Genomic DNA, 23057 nt, shown 5'->3' with positions numbered 1-23057 from the left:
GCCGTTCTGCCTCCGGGGGGGGGGGGGGGGGCGAATACCACTAGACACCAGGGATAATATATATTACATATGTATTTTGGGAGCGACTCCTTGGGCAAGGGTCGCTCCCATGGGGGGATATTTTTTTATCCTATTTCGGCCCCCGGGGGCGAAAACCACAAGACACAATGGATTTTTTTTTTCTTTATGTTTTTGGGAAGCGACCCCTTAGGCAAGGGTTGCTGCCCCGGGGGCAATAATTTTTTTATATGTTTCGGCCCCCCCTGGGGCTAGATCGGCCATGTTTTTGGATGATCTGGCCCCCTGGGGGGTCAAAACCCACTAGGCGCCAGGGATTGTGTCGTATGTGTGTGTGTTTTGTGTGTTTGGGGGCACCCCTTGGGCAGGGGTCGCCCCCCCAAAGTGGGCAAATTTCGTATTGGATATCTCTGCCCCCCTTGGGGGCAGATGGACCTATTTTTGTAGGTCCATCTGCCCCCAAGGAGGGCAGAAACCACCAATATGCCAGGGATTATTTTTTTTCCCCCCTTTTTTTGTTTTGTGCTGGGGGTGCCCCCTTTGGCAAGGGTCGCACCCTAAAGGGGGCACAGAGCTGTTGGCCATTTCTGCCCCCCTTGGAGGCCGATCGGGCAATTTTTTTTACGCCCATCTGCCCCCAAGGGGGGCAGAATCCACTTAGACACCAGGGATCGTGTGTGTGTGTGTTTTGTGTGTGTGGGGGGGTGGCCATTTCTGCCCACCTTGGAGGCAGATCAGCCGATTTTTTGGTCGATCTGCCCCCGGGGGGGGGCGAAAACCACTAGACACCAGGGATTTCATATTACATATGTATTTTGGGAGTGACCCCTTGGGCAAGGGTCACTCCCAAGGGGGGCTATTTTTTTATCCTATTTCGCCCCCCCCCCCCCCGGGGCAGATCGGCTGATTTTTCTGCCGATCTGCTCCCCGGGGGGGGGGGGGGGCAATACCACTAGACACCAGGGATTTCAAATTACATATGTATTTTGGGAGCGACCCCTTGGGCAAGGGTCGCTCCCATGGGGGGCTATTTTTTTATCCTATTTCGGCCCCCGGGGGGCGAAAACCACGAGACACAATGGATTTTCTTTCCTTTATGTTTTTGGGCAGCGACCCCTTAGGCAAGGGTCGCCGCCCCGGGGGCAATAATTTTTTATATGTTTCTGCCCCCCCTGGGACTAGATCGGCCATGTTTTTGGACGCTCTGGCCCCCAGGGGGGGTCAAAACCACTAGGCGCCAGGGATTGTGTGGTATGTGTGTGTTTAGTGTGTGTGTGGGGGGCGGCACCTTTGGCAAGGGTCGCCCCCCCAAAGGGGGCTCATTAGTGATGGCCATTTCTGCCCACCTTGGAGGCAGATCAGCCTATTTTTGTTAGGCCCATCTGCCCCCAAGGGGGGCAGAAGGCACCAAGATGTCAGAGATTATTTTTTTGGGTTCCCTTTGTTTTTTTTGTGCTGGGGGCACCCCCATTCGCCCCCTTTGGCAAGGGCCACCTCCCCTAACAGGGTATAGAGCTGTTGGCCATTCCTGCCCCACTTGGGAGCAGAGCAGCCTATTTGTTTTTAGGCCCATCTGCCTCCTGGTGGACTTAGGCACTAAGGACAATTTCTAAGTTCTTGGTGGCGGGGTGTTTGTCAACTGACGAAGTATTTGTATTTCTGATTATAACAGTTTATTTCTTCTTTTTGTTCTAGTTCAAAGCTTTTGCTTCCTTTGCTGTGGATCATTGCGGTTTTGGCAGTAGTTGTCCTGCGGTTTGAATAGTTGCATGTTTTAGGTAAGTGAAAGCAATTTACTCCAAAGGAGTATTGTTGACATGCATGAATGACATGTTTGTAGGTGGTGTACTAAATGCAGTATTGTGTGTGAAATTGTCCTTAGATTTGGGCACAATGATATTTGTGTTGTCATATGTCTAATTTGCTTTTTTCTTTTTTTCTTTTTAGTGGGATATCATTGGTGATTGCTGTGTCTGTGCAGAGTAGTTGCTGGTGAGTAGCTTTTTCAGGCAAGTGAGTGGTATAGTTTTTTAGTACATAACCCTTTGTGATAAAGCTACACTTTGTTTATTACTTATTTTAGTGCTAGTTGTTGTTGGCGAACCATTCGTTGTTAGTGAGGATCATGGCTAGCCGCAGAGTGACCACTCAGCAGGTTGTTGGCATGCTCTTTGAGTCGTCTTCAGACCATGATTACGAGACTGAATCTACATCTGAGGCAGAGGAGGAAGTGAGAGATTCTGGAAGTGAGTTTTCTGTCCGAGAGTATTCTTCTGATGAGGAAGCTACTCTCAGTGCAGATGAAGGGCCTGTTTTAGAGGAGGACATTGATGTGCCAAGAGTGCAGCAGCCTGGGGCTGAAGGGTTTCCCATTAGAAGACCTGACACCTGGATTGCCCCAAACATGGAGCAGCCACAGTTACCTGCATTTACTGGTCTCCAAGGGTGTAGAGTCTATACAGAAAACTTTTTGCCCGTCCATTTCTTTCACTTGTTTATGGACGATGTATTTTTGGAAGAGATTGTGGAGCAGACTAATTTGTATGCAGAGCAATATTTGAGGGACAACGCTGCCAGACTTAGGCCTCAGTCTAGAGCTACTCAGTGGGTTCCCACATATCTGGAAGAGATGAAAAAGTTTTTAGGTTTGACTTTTTTTGATGGGGTTGATCAGGAAGCCGTCACTGGCTTCTTATTGGTCTACTAGTCCCTTGATGGCAACGGCTATATTTCCTGCAACTATGACACGTAATCGCTATTTGCTACTTCTTTGTATGCTGCATTTTGTAGACAATGTTTTAGCCTTGCCACGAGATCACCCTGATTGTGACCGTCTTTTTAAGATTAGGCCTGTCCTAGATCATTTTGTAGATCGGTTTTCAGAGGTCTATGTTTCAGGCAAAGAGATAAATGTGGATGAGTCTTTGGTCCTTTTCAAGGGGCGTTTAGTTTTTAAGCAGTACATTCCTAGTAAGAGGGCACGGTATGGGATTAAATTGTATATGCTGTCAGAAAGCAGTACAGGATATGTGTATAATTTCTGTGTCTATACTTGTGAGGATTCCAGTATTGACCCTCCTGGTTGTCCAGCCACTTTTGGAGTTAGCGAAAGAAATTGTGTGGGAACTTGGTAGACGACTGTTTACCAAAGGTCACCATTTGTACATAGATCATTTCTACACTGGAGTGCACTTGTTCAAGGAGTTGTTTAGAGTGGACACTGTTGCTTGTGGCACAATCCATTCTAACCGGACAGGCTATCCAAGGGAGCTTGTCTGTAAAAAACTTTAGAGGAGACAGTGCAGTGCCTTGTGGAATAATGAGCTGCTAGCTCTGAAATTTTCACACAGTAGGGATGTGTACATTCTATATACCATCCATGATGAGATTACTTCCCTGTTTGGGGTCACGTTGCGGAAGTGCGCAAACCTGCGTGCATTTTGGACTACAATAGGCACATGGGTGGTGTTGATAGAGTAGATCAGAGGTTGGAACCTTACACTGCTCTTCCTAAGTCTTACGTGTGGTATAAAAAGTTGGCCCTACATTTATTTCATTTGGCAACTTTTAATGCTTTTATTGTGTTCAAGGATTGTTCACCTGAGTCAAGGATGACATTTGTTCAATTTCAGGAGTCAGTGATAGAGAGCCTTATTGTGGTGGAACGGGCAAGAGTTCCTAGAGTAGAAGTGGTGGAGGAAGTGGCTAGATTGAAAGATCGCCACTTTCCAGATCACATTCCTCTCACTCCCAAAAAAGACTTGCCCACAAAGAAGGGAGGGAGAGCCGGATGTACTGCCCCGAATGCCCTTCAAAGCCTGGGCTGTGTGTGCCCGGCTGTTTTAGAAGTTAGAACTTACCACACTAGGAATTTTTTGGGGGAAATACCGTGAGGGTAAACTGCCTGTTTTATATTTTCATATGTTCAGTTTCACGGTTGGCAGTACTGTCATGTATTTAGTTAGAGCTTTTGTGTTTGTAGTTTTGTACTTATTTTATAATTAGTTAGTGGTTTCTTTGTTGTTTATAAACAAAAAAAAGTGATGGTGGTGTGCGTGGGGTGGCGCTTGTCTGGCGGTGTGCGTGGGGTGGCGCTTGTCTGGTGGTGTGCTTGGGGTGGCGCTTGGCTGGCGGTGTGCGTGGGGTGGCGCTTGGCTGGCCATATAGGTGGTGTGGCGCTTGGTTGGCGGTGTGCGTGTGGTGGTGCTTGGCTGGTGGTGTGCGTGGGGTGGTGCTTGGCTGGCGGTGTGCATGGGGTGGCGCTTGGCTAACGGTATGGGTGGGGTGGCGCTTGGCTGGCGGTGTGCGTGGGGTGGCGCTTGGCTGGCTGTATGGATGGGGTGGCGCTTGGCTGGCTGTGTGCTTGGGGTGGCGCTTGGCTGGCGGTGTGCGTGGAGTTGCGCTTGGCTGACGGTATGGGTGGGGTGGCGCTTGGCTAGCGGTACCAGACAAACGCCAGTCCGCACACTCATCAGCTGGTGTGATTGCTGTATCAGGCATGTGGGCGTATGAAAGTGATGGGCCCTTGACTGACGCTGTCTGTCGATGCGAGTGTTGTAATGTGCTGGAACCGTGGCTGGCGGCGTGAATGGTCTTGGGCATGTCATGTATGAAAGGTGTGTGAATGGACGGTAAAGAGGTTGGTGCCTTCCCGTGGCTTTACAGCTCACGAGCTGTGAGTCATTGGTTCAGTTTTTCGGCCTTTAGGTTAATACCAGTGCATTTTACTTTTGTGAAATCTCTTGTTAATAAATTTTGATCTACTGAACCATCACTCACCCTCGTGCCAAATCCAACCAGTATGTGTGGTACAAATGACAAAACCTGCTCCGCTGTAATCAGGCGTCGCAGCACACTTGTGTCTAGGTGTCTCAGGTGGGACCCCGATGATGAAGCATGCCACCAACTTGGTTGGTGGGTGAGGGGTCTTTCTCACATAACCTAAGTGCGTTTCTTTTCACAATTTTAGTGTTTGGCACATCACAGACGTATGTGGACACATCAAAATGATATATTACAAAACTACCTGTGTTTGGGGGGGAATGGGGCACCTATGGTTTTTGGTCCTGGGTGCGGCCTTCATCTAGGGAAACCTACCAAACCCAGACATTAGACACCCCAAGGAGTCCAGGGAGGTGTGGCTTGCGTGGATCCCCCAACATTTTCTTACCCAGGCTCCTCTGCAAACCTCACAATTTGCTTAAAAAAGCATATTTTCCTGACTTTCGTTTGTACGATCACCGCTCCAGCACAAAATTCCTACTCCCCAGCGTTCCCCTCAGTCTCCCAAGTAAAATGACACCTCACTTGTGTGGGTCCCCAAAGCAGAGTCAGCCTAAAGATGTATAAAAGAAAAATATGTGCTTATCAACTCACTGTGCTATCCCCATAATCTCTACAAGTTTGTGGCCTTTTTCTGTTGCAGGCACCTGGCTCACCCACACAAGTGAGGTATCATTTTTATTGGGATCCTCTCAGATTCCAGAACTTTCTGTCACCGAAATGTGAGGAAAACGTGTTTTTTTAGCCAAATGTTGAGGTTTGCAAAGGATTCTGGGTAACAGAACCTGGTCAGAGCTCCACAAGTCACCCCATCATGGATTCCCCTAGGTCTCTAGTTTAAAAAAATACACAGGTTTGGTTTCCCTAGGTGCCAGCTGAGCTAGAGGCCAAAATCTACAGGTAGGCACTTTGCAAAAAACACCTCTGTTTTCTGTAAAAAAATGGGATGTGTCCACGTTGTGTTTTGGGGCATTTCCTGTAACGGGCGCTAGGCCTACCCACACAAGTGAGGTATCATTTTTATCGGGAGACTTGGGGGAACGCTGGGTGGAAGGAAATTTGTGGCTCCTCTCAGATTCCAGAATTTTCGATCACTGAAATAGGAGGAAAACATGTTTTTTTAGCCAAATTTTGAGGTTTGCAAAGGATTCTGGGTAACATAACCTGGTCAGAGACCCACAAGTCACCCCATCTTGGATTCCCATAGGTCTCTAGTTTTCAAAAATGCACAGGTTTGGTAGCTTTCCCTAGGTGCCGGCTGAGCTAGAGGGTAAAATCTACAGGTAGGCACTTTGCAAAAAACAACTCTGTTTTCTGTCAAAAAATGGGATGTGTCCACGTTGTGTTTTGGGACATTTCCTGTCGCAGGCGCTAGGCCTACCCACACAAGTGAGGTATCATTTTTATCGGGAGACTTGGGGGAACATAGAATAGCAAAACAAGTGTTATTGCCCCTTGTCTTTCTCTACATTTTTTCCTTCCAAATACAAGAGAGTGTTTAAAAAAGACGTCTATTTGAGAAATGTGCAAAAACCACTGCTCCTCAACACCTTATCTTGTGCCCATTTTGGAAATACAAAGGTTTTCTTGATAGCTATTTTTCACTCTTTATATTTCAGCAAATGAATTGCTGTATACCCAGTATAGAATGAAATTCCACTGCAGGGTGCAGCACATTTGTTGGCTCTGGGTACCTAGGGTTCTTGATGACCCTACAAGCCCTATATATCCCCGCAACCAGAAGTGTGCAGCAGACGTAACGGTATATTGCTTTCAAAAATCTGACATTGCAGAAAAAATTTACAGAGTAAAACATAGAGAAAAATTGCTGTTGTTTTCACCTCAATTTCAATATTTTGTTTTTTCAGTTGTTATTTTCTGTAGGAAACCCTTGTAGGATCTACACAATTTACCCCTTGCTGAATTTAGAATTTTGTCTACTTTCCAGAAATATTTAGGTTTCTGGGATCTAGCATTGGTTTCATGCCCATTTCTGTCACTGACTGGATGGAGGCTGAAAGCACAAAAAATCGTAAAAATGGGGTATGTCCCAGTAAAATGCCGAAATTGTGTTGAAAAATTGGGTTTTCTGATTCAAGTATGCCTGTTCCTGAAAGCTGTGAAGCTGGTGATTTTAGCACCGCAAACCCTTTGTTGATGCCATTTTCAGGGGAAAAACCACAAGCCTTCTTCTGCAGCCCCTTTTTCCCATTTTTTTAAAAAAAAACGAAATTTTCACTGTATTTTGGCTAATTTCTTGGCCTCCTTCAGGGGAACCCACAAAGTCTGGGTACCTCTAGAATCCCTAGGATGTTGGAAAAAAAGGATGCAAATTTGGCGTGGGTAACTTATGTGGACAAAACGTTATGAGGGCCTAAGCGAGAACTATTCCAAATAGGCAAAAAAAGGCCTGGCACAGGAGGGGGAAAAGGCCTGGCAGCGAAGGGGTTAATTGCATCAAATAACCAGCAATGGTAATTACTCTGAATCTATCTTCCACTATCAACCTAAAACAAAAAAGGTTTGAATGAAGGATTTCCATAACAGCCATCCAAGCTACAAGCCAGGATATCTTAGAGGCTTCAATGACATTATTAACCGTCATAGATGTGCCTCCCCTTCATCTGATGTCCTCTAGAGTCTTCCTCCCTGTATTTGGACAAATGATTCTTAGGGCCATCACCTATGTGACCTCATGATCTGCTTTTCCCAGAGTCAATGATCAGTCTTCTTTATGTAAAGTCACAGTGATATTATCAGCAAATCACAGCAAAATAAACTCAACAATCCCCATGAATGGTTACATATTTATAAGTGCCTAGATGACAGGGAGGCAATACCTGTCTTTGAGGAAACACACCAGTACTCATATTTCCTCTCTCAACCCCCAAGTAACTCATCCATCTTAATTGAGCTACAATACTATACTTAACATTCAAACATCAACTACTAAACACAATCCAGGCATGGCAAGAGAATCAATTGGTTTTAACCCAAATAATGAACATGCAAGCAGCATATAGGAATGTCCCCATTTTGCTGCAACCAGAATCCCAGGCAGTTCCAAAAATTTAGTTACAAACAACCTTTCCCCAGGTGGACAATCACAATAGCACCCTCAATGGCAGGGACTTCATTACAGGTCAATGTCAGGGTTTTGTAATCCAGCAACTAGAGAGCACTCATGAAGGACATTTACTGTAGAATGGGAATTTGAACTGCTGAAAAGGAAGACACAGCTAAAACTGAACACAACTCACCAAACCAAAGGATCACAACATTGAACCATTTTGTCACCATCTCTTAGTTATAAAAGCACAGCAACTTTATCAACCCTCAATACATAGAAGCACAGCAGATTCATCACCCCTCAATACATAATGCATGGCTGATGATATTTTATAGACGGATGCTTGCTATTCCCTCTGTGCCTAAGTAACTCCATACTCTGCTGAACATTCTACGAAAGAAAGCGCAGTTCCCTTGACATCATCACTTTAAAAAGCCTCTTCCGTGGCAGATTCTTCAACTTCAAACCCCCACTCTAACATAACCTTTACATAAAAACTCTGAGTATCTGAGTAACACGTATACAGTCATCTCACACACTGTCACATATAACTTATAGTAGGGTAGGCACACAAGTGCAAGTAGATATCTGAACAATACAGAGAACTAGTGTCAATCTGAGGTTGATGAGACAGAGATATAAATACATTATTGGTATTTGTGCTGCCTTTGACACAGTCAATCACAATTCAATTTAGTTTAAAGGGAATTTTCTTCCATTATAGCATCCAACAAAGGCACATATACACTGTGCCAGAACTAACTGGCTCAGGAAGACCTCATAATCTGGCTTTTCCTTCACCCCTTTTAAAGCAATGAAAATGTAATGGTGGAAAACACAATTTTCTGCAAGTAATCATTGTAGAGAGAGACTCCCATCACTAAAATAAACAACTCTTATGGCCACTAACCAATAACCACACAACAACCATAAAGAGGCTTCCGGGGTTCCACGTGGCTCTTAACCAGGATGAATTCATGAAAACGTTCTGTGGTAGAAGTTGCAAAATTAGACCATACATAGTTCAGATGAATTAGCGAAGGCTGAAATAACAAACTTCCCTTAGCAGCACCGGCTTCTGCACAGATCACTATGACATGCTTTGAACAATAGCATTAAGTTGTTGTGCAGAGTATGCTGTATAAGCAAAAACCTCATTCGATAACATACTATAGAAAACATAGGATTCATAGGATTCATCAACAAATAAATCAGTGCATTTAGTTGTGCAAACAGAGCATGCTGTGATAAACAAAAACCTAATTTGGTGACATACTGTGGTCTATATAGGATACATCAACAAATAAATGAGCGCATTTATAGGAACTGAATTCCATGATATACAACTTTAATGCATTTGAGGAACTCATTGCTTCATCTTCTCTTTCCACTCTATGTCATGAATCGCCAACCCCATCTTGACACTCTGAAATACAATGGCTATGACTGGTTACCATTTAGAAATGAAGGATTCATGACATATACTGTAAAACAATGATGTTTGGAAATAATGGCTGGTACACAACGTACGCCAGGACCAACATGGCGCAATGCAAGATGGCAGTTTGACACTTGGGGCACAAAGGTATTCATACACTGCAGTATGGAAGCCTCTTAGTGACTGAAGCACAGTAAAAAGATTGCCTGCTTCAACTGCTGGGGCGCTATGCCAGCAAGGTAATGCTATGTCTTTTCCAGTCCTTGGTGGCAGTGGCACTGCGAATCATCTGTATGAGAATGCTCAGGAAACTTCAAGGCAATTTGGGATTTAAAAAAAGAGAAAGTAAAGAGACACATGTCTGGCAAATTTCTGTGGTTATCTGGTAAATTTGTTCACTCAATTGTTGTGGTAGATGTACTTTCGTGGTGTTTGTCTAGGGATTAGTCTGCTTCTAGAGGCACTGTGTGAACTATCTTCCACAGCTATTCATACCCTACTAGATAGTCCTTGTTCTTGGACGGTAAGACCATGGTGACTGTGGAATTTCATTGTTTGTACATGTAATTTGTGATTGTCTAAAGATCACCTATACGTGGTATTTTCTCCATACACGTTACCTTGATTTTAAGAGCCTAGAAAGGGGGACTATCTATTCAGAATATCCTGATCAAGCCGAATCTCACCTGTTTCTCCTTTCCCAATCCATTATTTTCTCCCCACGTTTTCCCCTTCTGCAATGCCAAGTTAACATTTACCACTGCCGGGGTATTCATTTGTGGAACATTCGGATTATTATCTGTAACTCAAGTTGGGCATCATTTTCGGGTTCATCACAATTAAGAACGCTCTGTTTAAACATAGTTGGCAGACAAGTCATACACTTTGGGCCAGATGTAGGAAGCCGTTTGCATGGTGCAAACTGCGAAAATCGCAGTTTGCGCCATGCAAACAGCCTAATGCGATGCTCATTCACAAATTGCGAGTCGGTACCAACTCGCAATTTGTGAATGCGACTCGCAAATAGGAAGGGGTATTCCCTTCCTATTTGCGACTCACATCGCAATTCAGAATTGCTTTGTGACCGCGGATGCGGTCCCAGAGCAACTCGCAGTTACCACCAGTGTCACACTGGTGGTAACTCATTCGCAAAAGGGAAGGGGTCACCATGGGACCCCTTCCCCTTTGTGAATGTCGCCAAAAATATTTTTTCAGAGCAGGCAGTGGCCCTATGGACAACTGCCTACTCTGAAAAAACTAAACCAAATGGTTTCGGTATTTTTTTCATTTTGCAACTCGTTTTCCTTTAAGGAAAAACGGGCTGCAAAATGAAAAAAAAAAAAAACTGCTTTATTTAAAAAGCAGTCACAGACATGGAGGTCTGCTGACTTCAGCAGGTCACCATCCCTGTGAGTGCAGGGACTCGCCATGGGGTCGCAATTTGCGAGTCGCAATTCATGGATTTCGTACTTCTGGCCCTTTATGTTTTGTCCCTCGCAAAAGGCAATGTGACTGAGTATGCAGGCATAATGGACTGATTTTGCTACCAGTACATAAAAAACATACTTTAGGTATCTATATAACAAAACCGTAGCTGAATTCCAGTCAAAAACGTCTATTTTTCTTAATTTTAGTGAGTGTGATATTCTCATACTCCAAAATGCCAGAGATAGCATGCACTGTGTGACTACACTGCTAAATGAAGGCCAGTACAGATACAGATAAAGTAATTGCTCATGTACACTCATTTAGACCCAGATTTAAATGAAAATGACGGAGAGTGATGCTGTGCTACATTTAGCAGCGCCGCACTCCATCATTTTCACAATACAGGGATTTGCCATATTTAATAGAGTATGGCGCACCCCTGTGCTGCCCCGTGCGCCAGCGCTAAATTTGCCGCTGAGTGCCAACACAGCCACCTTTGTAACATGGTGCAGGGATGGCTGCGCTATGGGGGAGATTGTTTTTTGTGCAGGAAGGGACAGCTTCCTGCACAAAAACAATCTTCAATGGCGATTTGCTCTTTCTATGTGTGCTGCAGAATGCAGTACATATAGAAAGAGCAAATAAAGAGCAAAAAAATCCTCGTTGCGCCATGCTAATGCCACCCCTTAGGTGGTGTTAGAATTTGGCGCTGCCTCAGGGTATCAAAAACTCGTAAATCTGGGGCAGTGTCAAAATGCAATGGTAGTTGCAGTGGCACACCCACATCAACACCCGTTGCACGTCCCTTCCACGCAAAGGGCTGCGTGTGAAAGGGCCGTATTAACAAGGAAAGTGCCGTTAAGCCACGCAAAGTGGCTTAAAGCCACCTTGTAAATACGGCACAGTGCATAGAGCCACCGGAGCGTTACTAAAAGTGATGCTCCGGTGCTAATAGGGCCTTTTAAATCTGGCCCTTATTTAAAAATATATTGAAAGAAACTTCTCAACTGCGTCATTTGTGTTACCGCACCTTACTCTCTGTGATAATTTCATTAATTTGCTGTCCATAATATTGAAATCACAATATTAAATTATAAAAGCTCCCCATCTGGAAAGTCATTGATAGACATCGGGGAAATGCGCACTATATCTATTCAATTACATCCCAGACTCATATTTCAGTTGTTTTTGTGAGACATTTGTAGCATGGGATACAAATAAAAAGAGACTCATCAGTGTGGAATTGCTATTACTTGGTTAACTTCTGCCTGAAAAGAATGCCCTTGCTTTCACCTCACTTAGGTAATGTGGAAGGCAATCCATATAGTGTAAAAATGATAGAGAGCCCATCAAAATCAATGTGAGTTGTCACCAATCACTTAAGAACATACTGTCGCTTTGTATAAGTTTTGTGATATAACCTTTCTTTTATAGCATCATTTTGCAAAGAGACTACAAAATCCAATACATGCATAATAATCTCTCATCCAGTGCATGCTGTGAATGAGCCAGCATTTGGAAGACAATCAAAGAAAATTAAAATTGACAGTCTAGCACATAGAGTATAAACACATTCCATAAAAGGAGGGAAGCATAAAAGATTTCAGTCGATGAACATTAAAGTAAAATAGAAATAATTTCTCAGGAAATAACTAAAGTCCTAATGTATTGTTTTACTGCACTGATGCTGAGTGCATTGTCTTTGCATAAAAAATAAACAAAGCTTAGAGGGAGATGAGCTCCAAACTATACAAGATTCTTTCAGTGCTGTCATTTTATCATATTATTTTAACTCCATGAAAAATCTATCAGAAAAAAAGATTAAGAGAACTGCATATACTGTAACTACATTTCAGTGTTAATTAGCTTTACATAGCTAAAAAACATCTCTGATGTGCTATACACATTTGCTTTTCACAGCTGCCACCCATAAAACAAGCATTGGAAAATCCAGTCCTCACTGATGACTGAAATTGCCTCTTCATTGTTGAGTGTGCATGTGTGTGTTGTCTTAGGGACATGCAAATGCAATAACGAGTCAATGGGAATGAAACAGTGAGTCAAATGATGGATTCACTGATACTTTCATCCATGCACTTGGCCACTCATTCTTGCACTGATCAGTTCATTCTCTCATCGGCCCTTTGTTGAATGTATCCTCTCCACCATGCATAATCCTATGAACAATCTCACCTGTCACAGGAGAAAGCCCCTTACACTTGTAAGCTAGACAGTGATGTTTCCATTATTTGTAAAGGAATAAAATGATCTCTAATGAAGGCAGTAACAGATATGGCTCTTCACTTTTGACTAATTAAAATATGACTGATATGTGTATCTTCAATAATTGTAGCTGTGGTGCAACAATCCAGTTTCCAATCATGTCTTTGGAACTGGTCACAATGTTTGAGGGAGCTAGTTGCTTGACAGACACATGCAGGATAATCAGTGTAAGACAGTGCTTAATTTGTGGCGGTGTTTTCCGTTGCGGGGCACCAGCACTTATTTTTGAGGGCCGGGACTTAGTTTTCTGCATCAGGTAATTACTGCGAGCAAAAGACACATATGGGAAAGACGGAGCAAAGAAATATGGAAAAGATTCACAAAGGGAGAAAGCAGAAAGCTGCAAGAGTGAGCTGAAGGGGCAGAGAGTAGCTGTAAATGGATTAAAGAGGCCCGAGATGGCTTTAGGAGTACGTTGCCTCAGCATTCAGTGCCCGCACATTTAATTGCAGCAACTCTGTGTTTCAAAGGAGAGCTTTGGGCAACGGCACGTTTTTATTGAAAAATTAAGCATTGACCTAAGGGATACCTGCATCAATGCTTCTAGATACCGTTTTGTCTGCTTTTTGTGTATTGATTTCAATCGTGAAGAGGATGTGGGAAAGCTGCCAATATGTGAGAATGTGAACATGGTTTGACCTTTTTCTTTAATAAAAGCTTTATTATGACATACCAGAATGTGAAAGTAACACTCATCTGTGAAATATCAATATTTATGATGGCAATAGTGCGTTGTGGCATGATTTACATGATCGCTCTAATATGGCATGGTTCTAATCACAGATTAAAGCACTACTGATTATTATGGGCCTTATTTAAGCTTTGGTGGTGAGGGAACCCTGTTACAATGACCACAGAGTGCCCTCTCCTCAAAAGTTATGGTTCACCCCCCTAATATAGAATCAGGTGGATCTAGGTGTGATGACAGAAGATTCTACAGCTAAAAACAGATTCACTCACTGACCCCTTTTCAAAGGAACACATTGTAACAGACACCTGAGGATCCATGACAACTTTAGTGCAGGTCAGTGAGGAGCATTTTGCAAGAAAGGTTTCCTCTGGTTCAACTATGTTAAATTAATCTCAGAGAGAAGGGAATGAGTTCTACACCTACCAACAGAGATTCCAGACGGAGCACAAAGCCATACAAATGGTAAGTGCAAACATTTGATCAGTTTCCTGAAAACACCATGGAGGAGTTACCAAAAGCTGCATGCACAAAAGCAATCCAGGACTGACTAGTAGAAGAGGTCATTACAAGACAAAGTAAGCTAAGAAAACTACAGTCTCGTAATGGGATGTGGTTTTTATTAAACAAATGATAGGAGACCCAGACTTAATAGGTGTTTTGATTAACCACAAAAGCCTAGCTCCCGAGATAGCCCGGAGCGTATCATCCTGGACAATCTCAGTTTACGGCAATCATGACAAATGTGTTACAAAGCTGGTCGGTAAAAGAAATAGCAGCAGACTATACACCACCTCCAGGTTCAAAAACTGCAAAAAAAAAAAAGAAATGGGAAACCCTACATGAAAACATACACCTGTGACACATCTTCCTTTTGGATAACTGCATCCTGAGTATAAAAATTGAATATGCGCAACAGAAATAAATAATTTCCCAAAATGCTTAATACAAGTCTGTTGAGTATAGGCCGTTGATCTCCATATGTTAGGAGTTTAATTGTAAGAAAATGGGAAAATGACAGTTGTGGGACCTGGCCCTCTCTGCAGGGTCACCCCCAAACTTGTTGATCTTACCCTCTACTTTTTGCTGAGTAAATTTTTGTTGGCCTTAGGACCCTGTAGACTTTACCACTTTGATCCAGTGCTCAAAGCTTGTGTGCCGTCTCATTTAAACTTGGTAAAATTCACCTATATCAGATTGGCATACTTACATTTACTCATAAGTCCCTTGTGGAGTGCTACACCATATAGCCAGGGTCTGTAAATTAAATGCTACTAGAGGAACTACTGCACAATTTGTTCTACCCCCACCATTAGTCCCTTACAACATGTCCCTGGCCTGCCACTGCAGCCTGAATGCAGTTTTAAGCTTACAATTTGAATTGCCTATATAACCCACTTGTCAGGCCTTAACTCCCCTTGTATTATATTTGCCACCACTAAGGTAGGCCCTTGGAAGCCCACAGGGCAAGGAGCATTGTAATTAAAAGGATGATCATGTCCTTTTAACTTTTACATGTCCTGGTAGTGAAGAACCTCTAAATTAATTTTTCACTACTTTGAGGACTACCTGTCCCATAGGATAACACTGGGTTGCCTTATTTAATGTAATAAGTGCTCATGTTTACCTGGGAACAGGTAAGCATTTCATGTTTGGTGTCTGAGAAATTGTAATTATAAGGCCTCTTTAATGGTAAAGTCAGATTTTAAATTACGATTTTGAAAATGCCACTATTAGAAAGTTGGCATTTTATGGCCCTTCGCCATTTGGTTTCTGCTGCTTATTTTGAGTCACATAACTGAGTGTAGTTAGCAGTTGGACTTGCAAACTCCTCCCATACAGTCACACAAGAGAGGGATTAGGTGTACATGAATGGGTCATAACCTAACAAAGTAGGGTGGTAGATCTGGGCATATCCTCACTTGCAACTAAATAGGCTGTGCTCTGAATTCACACAAAGGGTTTGTCACCATTGCACTGTCCCTGCAGCAAGCTTGGAGCCAGGACAGAGGAGTCAGAAAATTCCAGGGATCTCAAAGACAAACTTCCAGAGACTTCTACTTCAAAGGATGCATTAGGTAAATAAATAGGACCATCTGCCCCACTATTCAGTTCACCTCTAGACCTGTGGATACGGCAAAAAGAGGACTGCTGTGCTTTTCTGGACTGCCACCCTGCTGCTCTGTTACTCTGCTGCCTTGCCTGCCAAGAAAGAAGAGTAGACCCTCACCCTTCATCCAGGCTGAAGCAACTCCAAGGGTCAACTGACTGACCTCCTCTTCTGAGCTCAGGGACATAACAACCTCCAGAGGCACCCTTCAATTATCTAGCTGGCCTAGTACCTGCAACTGGATCTGTTTGAGCCCTGTTGTCCTCTGCTGGAGTGTCTTTATAGTACCCAAGAGGTATCCCTCAGGTCCTGGATCATTGGTGTGGCATCCAAGGAGCCAATCCTCAAAGAAAAGGAGACATATTTAAGTTTTTGCATCTTCATGACTGGGCTTGTTCATGCCACAATCCTGCTGCCCACGCCGCCTGCCAACAAAAAGCTCTGGTGAACCTTACTCTTCAGACCACTAAGACCGCCATTGATTCCTGCAGGGATTTCTAACGTGAATCCACAACAGTGGCCATCTGTGATGCCTGACAGGATCTCCACCCTACAGTGACAACCATTTCTGACACCCAGCCTGCTCTTCACACTACAGAAACAGATCTCTCCCTGGTCGTCAAGGACTCCTTTACTACAAACGGATCTCTTCTCCCTGGAATATAGAAAGTAACTCTTTCAGCACGACCAACCACGTCCCTGTATCCAGCTAGCACTCAATTGTGGTCAGCAAGAGCTTATTACTTTCACCCAGTCTTGAATAATCAGATAACCGTGAGTGTCGCTTTTGGATTTTAGGTGCTATAGTCACCTGAGATCTTTGAAACTGACTATTTCAGGTTCTACTGATTACATTTTTGTTGTGTTGATCTCAAATAATTTATTCGAATTTATGTTATTTCAAATTGCTGTGCGTTTTTACTTATGTTGTGTTTTCACTTTATTACTGAAGTGTTGCAAAAATACTTTACATATTGCTTGTAATGTAAGCCTGGCTGCTTTCTGCCAAGCTACCAGATGGTTAAGCACAGGTAATTTGGGGTTGCTCGTGACTTCACAGTGACACAGTACTCGAAAAATACACTTGGCCACTTGCATTGGTGAGTCTTATTTTATCAGTGAACTATTTTTAATACTTACTCACCCTGCTGGCAAGTTGACACTGAACAGGTGATCTGTTCACTTGATGGCGGAGGGGCAATAAAAGATGCCTTTAAATCGTGTTCTTATGTCACATTTGCTCTGTGTTCACAGAGATCAAAAGTCAGTTTTTCTTACAATTAATTTTCCTTCTCACTGCAGAGTTCCAGGACTTTGTAAGGTGAACTGTGTGACCTGCTGCTTGGATTGTAAAATAAAAGGATATAAGGTGTCCTGTTTTCCCTAACACACATTTAAATGACTAAGTGAACTGTGCAAACATTTCAAAATATATTTAATTAGTTGTGAAAGACCTGTTTTTATATTTCTGTGTGATGAAAAAATATTTTAATAGGATGAAAACAAATCAGAATACTTCGTGTTGATGTGCAAAGGATATGTTTTCTGAAACCCAATTTTCAAAGATTAATACACTATATAGTTTTATCATTAAAGCTGCAAGTTAGTGGAGAGGTTTTTAGACATTTCTTGGAAAGTTACTGTGTGTAGATGATAATATGTTACCACATCATGGTTTAGTGATATATTTATTAAAATTGAGGGTTTAAAAAAACTGAGAAACACTCTTGCCCTGATAGCAATGTCGTTAGTAAACTAGAAGAAGTCCTAGGTTATGAGGGCTAGACGTCATAGGTATGTGGGCTAGATTCTTGTGATGCATGCAGCAAACTTTAGTCTACTTAATGAAACAAAATAGTTTTTTTTTATACTGCTGAAATGCTGAGCCCACATATTTAAAGGTGCAATCATATGTGTGAATGAAGAAAAAGACGACTCTGTAAACTATTTGAATAGAATCACACAATTTTAGACCCATTTATGGATCAAGTACATTACAGTTAGGTCGAGTAGATTATTTAAGTTATTCAACCTGCAGGTCTAGTATAATTTTTATGATTTTTCAAGCCCTAATGACAGTAATATTGGTTGTTGCTTGAATAGAGTTTCACCCCCTCAACCAGTGACACCATTTCCAACAATGGTGACCAAACTTTTAAAATGAAAAACACACTAGATATCGCCTCGATTTGCCACAAGTTTTAAAAACAGATGCAAACAGCATGCACTTAAAATCCTTCAGTGAGGAAGGCCTGACATATGCTTGCAATTTGTTTGACAATGACTACATCTTCATATCAAATTACGATACACGATGAGCCAAGACAGTCACTGACTATATCCTCTTTATGGCTGAAGATTGGGACAGGAGTGAAAACTGCAGGTTAAACTGGAGACAGACACAATGGGCCTGATTACAACTTTGGAGGAGGTGTTAATCCGTCCCAAAAGTGACGGTAAAGTGACGGATATACCACCAGCCGTATTACGAGTTCCATAGGATATAATGGACTTGTAATACGGCTGGTGGTATATCCGTCACTTTACCGTTACTTTTGGGACGGATTAACACCTCCTCCAAAGTTGTAATCAGGCCCGATGTCCTTCTGGACAACAAGGGCAACATATCCTATAAACCCACCTAAACACAGGAGCTGAATAGCTCATGGAAGTTTGGATCCAATAAAAGGCTGAACTACAGCAATATGCTAAAATTTAAGCTGGAAGAATGGAAAAAGAACCCTGAGCCCAAGAAATAATACATAACCTGAAGAATGGTATTATCTACAATAGTAAATTGTTGCCCTAATATCAAAAGATTCTATGAATAATAACACTACTAGCAACAACACAATCATGTAGGAAAAGGTCAAGAGACTCAAACAAAGGAGCTCACAAAATGTGGTTTAAATATTATTGGAAAAAGGTCAACACGGGCTGAAAACACTAGTCCACTTGTAAGTCCCACCATACAAAATCAAAAGGGTAAGCCAATGCTACAAACCTTTTAATTAAGGTAAAAAAGGTGGACGTCACTCTAAATAGCTGGAATAGTTTGGAGAAAGCAGCTTTAGAACATTCTAGAGGAATTACTGGCAAAGCTTGGACAAACCAGAAACCAAATTCAAGGAACATTACTGACGAGGCTTGGACAAAGTACTTCAAACTGGTATTTAGCTCTGAAGATCACACTCTTTGGGAAAATGAACTGTAATTACCTTCATTCCCAAATACCACATCAGTAGAGGGAAAAGAAGAAGCTAAATTCAATGTCAACCTTGAGAAAGAGAAAAGAAAGTCTGCCATAGAGTAAAACAGTTCTCGCGTTGGCAGACAGAAATTTTGAGAGCAACCTTTTTAGAGATTTCTATCATTGAAGCAGGCCCCTCTTCTTGGGGGAACAGCATAATTACTCCATTCCTGTAACGCCACGCTCAGACGTGGTGTCTCTTTCTGTCCTCGCAGATGGAACGTGCTACTGATACTCGGAGCGCCGTTCCCGCATTTTTTAACTACACATTCTGGGAAGCATATATTTCGATCCTGGTCACGCTACACTTACCTGTAGCCCTTTTTTTCTTCTTTTTGTTGTTCGTGGTGGGTTTGTCTGGTCTTTTTGCCTGTCTCTGTCCATGTTGTGTCCATCTTGTTTTCTCTGTGTTTTTTTCCCAGTATGATCTGTTTTTCTTTTATACTACTTTCTGTCAGGACTTGGGGTCAGCGCGCTCTCGCACCATGGTGCGGTCTCAGCAACGAACTCTTTAAAGGTTGCCACGATCTCCCTGATGCGATGCGCGTCTGCCCAGCTCGTCAATGCTGCAGATTGTGCCGTTCGCACCCTCTTTGTGGAAAGTTCCATCTGCCTGGAGGCCATAGTAAGTGGTGGTTGCATTGCCCCTCAGCCTAGGACTACAACTCCCAGCAGTCCCACATTGTAATCATCTTTGGGTGTGGTTTGAGTGTGGTCAGGCTATATCAGCCAGCCCCACCCCTATTCCAGTGCTTGCTGTTCTGGAACCTCCTTGGGTAAGAGCTTTCCATCTCTCCCTCCTGTCATCCGGAGAAAGGATTCTCTTTCAGCGAGTGGACGGACTCACACTGGTAAGAGTGTTCTGACGGGGCTTCCCTGCCGGCTTTGTGAAATCTTGCTACTATGTATCCGCTTCACCTGGATTCTCGGAGACTAGCGGAGCTCTGGTTGTCATAGCGACTGGATTCTTTCAGTCGGCATTTTTCCCTTGGTAGAGCGTTTTGCTCAGGGGAAGAGACAATTACCTTTTGGCACAGTTCAGATGAATACTGTCTCTATGTGAATAATAATAATCTTACGTGCGAGTTACTGTTATGTTGTTTTTCTAATGTTTGCATGTTTATTAAGAAGCAGTATTATTGCTGATTGTGCATTGAAAGAGACATTTCTTATCATCGTGTGATGATCATGCTTATCGACATTGCTGATTGAAAAAACTGCTATTACTTCTTAATTAGTTAGCAGTGTTCCATATGAGCTTCTGATGTATGCTCTTGATAGGCTTTTGGTGATTGTAGCTTAGTCTTGTGGTTTTGGCCTGAGTGCCATCATTAGATCCTTGAATCTCCTTTCGGACCTCTGTTTTCTGTTTTCATATGTCATTACTTTTGAGCATGTGATAATGTAGTGATATTTTGTGCTTAACAATTTCTCTTTCAGATCTCCCTCCTGGCTGTTCCCTTCCTTCCCTTCCCTTCACCCAGCCTGGCCTCTCCAATCCTCAGCGCCACTGTGGTAACTGAGTTGGTGCTGCCTGGAGGAGGGCCCCTTGATTAGCAACACGCAGATCCCGAGGAACTGAGTCTTGACAGAATAGCAAGCCTACGAGATTATATTTCTCTCGGTCTGTGCGCGGGCTGGTCAAGATGGCCACCTTGGACTCAGCAATGCAAGTTCTTACGCAGGTACAAAAAGAATTGGAGGAATCAAAAAATGCCACGGCAGCTTTGGTCACTAAAGTTACCCAATTACAGACAAAAGTAGACGGTATAGACACCACACCTTCACCGCCTCGTTTACACTCTCTTCCTAGTAACATTTCTTTGCAGGTACCTACTCGAATTCCTCTTGCAGCTCCGGAGAGGTCTTCAGGAGATCCCTCTAAGGTGCAAATCTTCCTTACTCAGGTAGAATTGCATTTCACATGTCGTCCAGCCACTTTTCCAGATCCACAATCCCGGATTGCTTTCCTTATTTAAAATCTGTCTGGTGATGCTGCTTCATGGGCAGTCCCTTTGGTGCGACAGGACAGTCAGTTGTTGTATAACTGGTATCTCTTTGTTGAAGAGTTCGAAAAAGACTTCGATCGACGGGCTGTCACTATGTCCGCAGACAAAGAACTCTTGGAGCTAAGGTAAGCCAATAAGGACCTCATCTCCTATCTGTCTCATTTTAACCGATTGATTGTAGAAACATCTTGGCCACAGGAAAAAAAATCTGCACTCTTTTATCAGGGGCTCAAAGAAGAACTAAAAGACGTTTTAGCGCAAATTGACTCCCAACCAAGAGCCTGTACAGATCTGATAAATCTCACACTGCGATTAGACCATAGGCTCACTGAAAGAAAAGGAGACAGGAAACGCCCAGACCACACTAATTGGCGACTAGATAGATACCGCAACCCTCTTCCTTCTGTTTCTTCAGACACCGTAGCTGAGCCTATGGAAATAGGAACTCTTCGTCAACCCTGACCAAAGAGGAAAGGGACTTACGACGTCGTAAAGGTCAATTTTTATATTGCGGAAAGAAAGGACATTTCGCTTAGCTAAACCAAGAAACAAAACGGAACCAACCGTCACCTCTAAGAAACAGGTAGCTATGCTTGAGATCCCGGAGGAAAACTAGTCAGCCCAAGAAAGAAGGAAGGGAATTTCTTGGGTTCTTTAAAGATCCCTTCAGTACATCTCAATCCAAGTCCACACTGCAGGCACCTTCGACTTGCCATGCAACTCAAGGTCTTTGGAAAATGGCAGAAGATTCAGGCTTTAATAGATTCAGGTGCAACTGGAAACTTTGTAGATTCACAAATTGCCAAACATTTACCAATCCTCAGTGCCATTGTGGCAACTGAGTTGGTGCCGTCTGGAGGAGGGCCCCTGGATTAGCAATGTGCAGATCCCAAGGAATTGGGTCTTGACACTTTCTTTTTCCTATACTGGTCTATGGGCTCTTCCCAATTCAAGATGGTGTTCTTTCCTTTTTCTGTGATGTCACTTCCCTTTTCTCAGTATATAAGTCAGTCAGTCTTATTCCACCTTGCATTGCAAACACTTCCTTCTGGTTGTGCTGTTCGCTCATGTTCTTCGTTCCTGCTTTTTGCCTTGTGAGATTTTTGCCTGTTCTTTGTTACTGCTTTTTGCCTTGTGAGATTTTTGCCTGTTCTTTGTTCCTGCTTTTTGCCTTGGGAGATTTTGCCTATTTTTGTTTCCTGTTGTCAAGTCCTGTTTTTTCTTGTTTTTCTTCAGGAGTTCCTGTTTGAGGTTTTTTCCCCAGTGTTGGTTTTTTTTCCCTCTGGGACTCCTTCTGGAGGGTGTGGTCTGCTTTGGCGTAGCCTGTCAAGCGGCACTGTGGGTACTAGAAGGGGTCGCCCTTATCTGGGAGTATCCAGAACCTGTAGAAGATCTGGTGTATTCGCCAACCTGGTATCCAGAGGATGGAAGCCCAGCGCAGTATGTAACAATTCCAGAAAAAAGCTTACATGATGATCAAAAAATAACACAGACCTATCAACCTCATCAACACTAATTGCAAAATGGAGGAATGGGAGATGGAATGCAGTTTCTTGTAGACAAGGCCACAACATCTCTAACTCAAAACATAGCAACATGCTTCTGGAGCCACATGGACCCCCTGGGAGGAAGCTCCTAGACTTCAACTTTGAGTCACTTTCCCTTTACCCGATTTGAAAACACAGGGGGACAGGAGTGGAGCATAATGAGAGCTGACACCCTAAATTTCTCTTGTGCCGCAATAAATGTCATTGTATTTGTGGGAGGAAGGAGAAGAAGAAGCAGTCTTTCATCATGCTAACATTGGTCTACTGAGGCCTCTTAAAGCATTGACTTGGCCTGGCTCAATTCAGAAATAGCTCACAACAGTGAATGCAGCTCAGGAAGCCAGGAAGCCACCCTCAAAAACCTCTTAGGTACAGCAGATGCCTAAGCAAATGCCTAAGTTCTGAATCAGCCCACCTTCAGTCAGAAAGGGACT

The sequence above is a fragment of the Pleurodeles waltl genome, chromosome 1_2 (genome assembly GCF_031143425.1).
Source record: "Pleurodeles waltl isolate 20211129_DDA chromosome 1_2, aPleWal1.hap1.20221129, whole genome shotgun sequence".
NCBI classification, from domain to species: Eukaryota; Metazoa; Chordata; class Amphibia; order Caudata; family Salamandridae; genus Pleurodeles; species Pleurodeles waltl.
Note: the sequence above shows the minus strand (reverse complement) of the source record.